The following is a 5,499-nucleotide window of genomic DNA, read 5'->3' as shown; positions in this document are numbered from 1 at the left end:
AAAAAAAAAAAAAAAAGGAAGGAGAAGATTATCAACAAAACAAATAATATTTTCCATAAATGCATAACACAGATTTTCTAGTTAAGAAAGCTTATGAAGGCTCCAGGACAAACAATATAAAAGAATAAGTGATTTAATGGATTGCCATGACACTGTGGTCACAGTGGGGTAAAATAAAATAGCAAAAACTTTCTAGGCAGGAAAAATAAAGTCAACTCCAAAGATTCAGAAATCAGGATAGTCTTGCAGTTCTCTTCATGGCAGTCCAGAAACTAGAAAACAATAAAACACAATACTTTTAAAACTTTGAACCAGAATAGCTTCCAATCTAGAAATCTATACCCAGGAAAACTATGCATCACGTGTAAGGCAAATAAAATTACTTTCATGCATGGAAGGCTCAGTAACATAGCTTGCATGCCCCCTGTCTGAAGAAACTACTAGAGCTTGTAATCTACCCACAGGGAGCAACTGAATCAAGAAAGAGGAGCAGTGTGAGAGATGGGTCATAGCCTGAGATGGAAATTAGTTTATGCTCTGCTAAGTTACAAACTTAGGTAAATTGCTTTACATCTATGAAGCTAGGTTTCCATTTCTGTGAATCATAAATAACAAAAGCAAGCACAACATGGTCATTGTGAGAATAAAGCAAGGTAATATATAGTGCTCCTTTCTCCTTAGCTGAGTTATTTTGTTAATATTGATGATGCTGGCCCATCCTTCTTTCTTTTAATAAATCTCCCTTTTTTAATCTCCTTTGATAATTATTAATTTGTCAGGAAATTCCTCTAATAAGCATTCTATCCATTTACCCCTCAAAACCTTGTTTCAAATCAAAATTATATCTCAATCTATCATGTGGATAGTATTCAAAGATGCCCATATATAAGGGAATCTCTTGAAAATATGTTTCTTTAATGAGGAGATTATGTTTAAAAAATATAATAGACGAAATTTTATATTTTAACCAGTGTTGTTTCATTTTTGCTGTTATGTTCCAGATTCTTCTTGTTTTCAAGGACAAAGTAGGTATTACACAGCAAGCACTCCTATGGCCTTAATTTTTTTTTCAGTGTCTCTTATTTACTGAAAATATTATGAAACAACATCACACTCAGAGCTTTATACATGTTTCCGTTATCCTTCCTTTCTTTTTAACTTTTTTTCTGGAACCTACTTTGATATTGGAAATGAAAATTTAATAAAAATATACAAAAGTCAATGTGTTTTTCAAGGAAATTTAATCTATATGTTCTGATTCATTTCCATTTAAATTATCAAACTGTTACTTTATGAGAACCGTTTGAAATCTATGGAGACTCCTGTGCCATTTAAGCTTTATTTTATTTTTTATTAGAAAGTGCACTCTTGGTTGCCTAATATAAACTTGTCCTGAAGTTTGGGATAAGCCTAATTCCACTGCCCAAACAGATTCTTTTTTTTTTTTTCTCATGTGTTAGTACTTTTAATGTTGTGCACATCAAATTATAGGAAAAAGACAACTATAAACAAGACGCAGTCCCTCTACTTCCATGAACAGCACACGGCATTACAGCAAGCCAAGTTTATGTTCAACCATCAGATGCGGGAGAACCATCAGTTCACTTTGTGATGGGTCATAAAGAATATCTTCAAATCCAATCGTCTCATCGTTACCCCTCAAAATATCCAGTGAAAGGTTTGAGCTTGGAAGAAATGGAAGACGCTGAACCTGCTGCACTGCCTTGAATTCCAAAAATATGGAACACTTCACGATTTGCGTGTCATCCTTGTGCAAGGGCCATGCTAATCTTCTCTGTATTGTCCCAATTTTAGTATATGTGCTGCCGAAGCGAGCACCCAAACAGATTCTAAACTGGAGGTGGTGTGCATGTTCCTTCCTCCTATAATCCCAGACCACAACTTGCAACTCATGATGGAACAAATTGCCCTTGGTTAGCAGTTTCATCTCACTTGATGAGTGTATGCATCTTACACCGTTAGTGTAAGCTAATGGTGAACTTCTTTTGTCGTTTTGCTAGACATTAGAACACAGATGCATGCTTCATTCTCTGATAAACACTCGGTATCACTCCCTCTTGGGTGGTCAGAACACAGTTGCTGGTCCAGTAGGGGACTCAGGGGCTCCTTTGACCCCAGCAGGGGTGCCTAGCTACAGTGAATGTGGACGAACCTTCATCACTAACCGGACACATATTTCTCTAGTCCTCAGTGTCCCGGCTTTAGAACAACGCCCCACTCCTCTGCCTCTTACTCCTCCACTATCCCAGGGACTCAGTAAGAGGGACTGGTTTCTCCAGAGTTATTTGTAGATAAAGCAGAATCCAGAATCACAAGCACTCCCGGAGACCAACAGATTGTACCTTTGGATTTAGGGCCATTCAGAGCCCTGAACCACAGAACTTAGAGCTGCTGCTGCTGCTAAGTCACTTCAGTCGTGTCCGACTCTGTGCGACCCCATAGATGGCGGCCCACCAGGCTCCCCGATCCCTGGGATTCTCCAGGCAAGAACACTGGAGTGGGTTGCCATTTCCTCCTCCAATGCATGAAAATGAAAAGTGAAAGTGAAGTCGCTCAGTCGTGTCTGACTCTTCGCGACCCCATGGACTGCAGCCTACCAGGCTCTGTCCATGGGATTTCCCAGGCAAGAGTACTGCAGTGGGCCCACAGAACTGCAAAAGGTTCCTTGGCTTGAACTCTAACTAGAATTGTTCATCCTCACTGCCTCAGTTCCCCTCTTAGTAAGAACCTTCTTATTCATCTTGCCTCATTTTAAATGATTTTCTTATATCTTTAAAATAATAGTAGTATATTTTTACGTTGCTTAATAACTTCTTTAAAAAATTCATATATTTATTATTACCCCCTTCTTTAAGAAAAACTGTCTGTTCCAATAGAACCTGGTCTAGTCAGCATTTTTCCTACTGAGTATCACCAAGTTATGCTTTTGAAAATAACGATAATTGAGGAATTTCAAATATCTTCTGCAACTTCCAATTTTCCTTATATATTCAGCTCAGTTTTACATTGAGTTATTACGTGCTAATTCTTTGAAAGCTGGAAACCACAGAGGCTCCATGTAGTAAAGCTCTTATTAAACAGAATTTTGGATTCGGTAGATCTTTCTGTATTCCTATTACTATTGTTCTCCGGTCTATCTTACCAGCAACAATAACAATACATGTGATGGCTGACTTGTGTGGAATTCTTAACATGTACAAGGCCCTAAACTTCCTCTCACATTTCTTTCACCATATGCTGTGATGGTTACTATTTTTAAATTTTCTTTCACAGAAGACAAAAACAAGTCTTGCAGCAGTTAAGCAATTCAATAGTTTAAATTATTGTTCGCAAACATTTTGAACATCCCACCTCCAAATGGACAGACTGTCTTTCCTCTGCACTTTGAAGTCAAATGGTCTCAGAACTTGCTTTGCAACAGAGAAAGCTAAGCTTGGAATGTACTGTCACCAAAAAGGTGTTCCTCTTGGGTATCTGCTGTTGCAACACATCAGAACTCAAACCCAGGCATATGTGTGTATTTTGCACACTTAACTATGCATCATTGAGACAATGCATTCACAGAACTTTAGGTGCATCAGTTCATTCAATCCTCACAACAACCCCATTATACAGACAAGCAAAGAGACCTAGTAGGTGAAATTACTCCTCAGTTTATATAGTTATTTAGGGTGGAGTTGGACTTTGTCCCAGAGTCTGGCTCCAAAGTATACCCATGAACTGCTGCTGCTGCCTTTATCTTGTTTTCTCTATAAACAAAAAGGCCTATGTAAGAAAACTGAGTTTCTTTAAAAACAGGATCGATTTATTGAGTTCAAGGCTGAATTTGATCCTCTATAGGGGCAAGTCACTCTGAACATCTGCCTTCTCATCAGTAAAATGGTGATAGTACACAGCACTGAGGGAGGTTTAGAGAAATAACTAAGATTGTGCAAAAAAAAAGTGTCTAGCACATACAAAATATCTTAACTATTATTTTTGTATTGATGTAATTTACCAGCATAAAATCCTCATGCAGAGACCTGATTATGCTACAAGGCAAATCCTCCTCTCTCCCAAATGAAGGAAGGGGGTATCATTTTGTACTTCAGCCTGAGATTTATAAAAGGGCTTAACTCTTTTAGGAACCACTGAGAAATCTGATTGTGATTTTCCACTCTCCCTTTGACTGAGTCGGCTCCCTCGGCCGTGTTATCTCTGCTCTCAGCAACCCATTAAAGACCAGCCAGAGCATCTCAAAGTTCTTTGACTCAGTCAATGAGCTTGTTGCCATGGCAGGCTAACACGAGGTGCCACTGATGATGACTTGATTTCCTCTCGCATCTGAAGTGGAAAGGGAGAAGACAGACTAAATGAAATCCCATCCATCTTAATGAAATACAATTATATTCTCCTTATTAATCATTTAAGAATCAATATGTCTCTTCTTGGTGAACCTCACCAGAATTTGTCATTCCACGCCAGGCCTCAATACATCTTGTCTTGTAGTGATTTTTATAAGTTCAGTCACCTGTGTCCCAGGGTAAATAACCATGTTTTCTTGTACTGCGGGGAGAGGGAGTGCAGCCGTGACAGTGTGGAGGATTGCAGAAGCCCCTCTGAATGTTAAGCAGTAGCTGAATATTGCCTCCGCGTGCATAATGTAAAATGCACCTTGCTTTATTTTTAAGTAGCATGAAGGGAAATGGATTACCTTGGAATCCTTATTATAGCACCATCAAGTGGGGAAAACTCTTGGGTATCCTTACCTATTGAATGCTATCATCTTGCATAGGCTAATCAACATAGTATGTGTATATATGTGGCTGTATAGATATATAGTTGGATCTGGAGATTGAGAGATATAGGAAAATGAGGAAGAATTCCTAAAATGCAATTTACAGTCTGTCTCACTCTACATATACTGCATCAATTTAGCATTTTACTTTATAATATTCACCTGTAAAAAATTGCTTTTGTTTCTATCTTCAGAATATGAACCGAGAAGCTAGAATTGAACTTCCTGCATTCTGTAGCTACCTAACAGCTCTTGTTTAATTAATGAGAACCAAGAAAAAAGAGAAATGGAAAAAAATATTTAAAGAGAAAGAAGTGAAGACAATTTAGGTAGGCATGAAAGAGAAGCAAATGAAGAGAAATACATTATTTTAAAGATTAATTTGGTTGCATAGTGAGAAATAAGTGGTTTTATTTCAACAGGGGATTTTTGCTATTCGTGCTTATTTCAAGTATTACTGAAACTTCCTTAATGAGGAATTGTAGAATAGGCAGAAAAGTTGTGGAGTGTCTGAGTGTATATGTATGTGAAGAGGTTAGTAGGGCTTGGATAACTTTCACACTTAGGTGCCTACAATCTACAGATCTAGTTTTATCTACATCTTCATAGCAATAGTCTTAACAGGACTAAGTTCCTTTTATGATTTAAAAAAAATACAGTAAAATCATCTCTTCTGTTTTTAAACTTGGAGCTTTCCATGA

General features: G+C 37.8%; 1 non-coding gene across 1 annotated transcript; it reads right to left on the bottom strand.

Annotated features, from left to right (window-relative positions):
- Window positions 1-1,733: 1,733 nt before the first annotated feature.
- LOC122430240 lies at window positions 1,734-1,839 on the bottom strand. Its single transcript, XR_006266313.1, has one exon. It is a non-coding gene; the product is annotated as a U6 spliceosomal RNA (small nuclear RNA).
- Between the last annotated feature and the right edge of the window lie 3,660 nt (window positions 1,840-5,499).

Source organism: Cervus canadensis, chromosome 28, assembly GCF_019320065.1.
Source record: "Cervus canadensis isolate Bull #8, Minnesota chromosome 28, ASM1932006v1, whole genome shotgun sequence".
Lineage (NCBI taxonomy): Eukaryota > Metazoa > Chordata > Mammalia > Artiodactyla > Cervidae > Cervus > Cervus canadensis.
The sequence above is the reverse complement of the archived record's forward strand: the minus strand, read 5'-3'. Positions and strand labels throughout refer to the sequence as shown.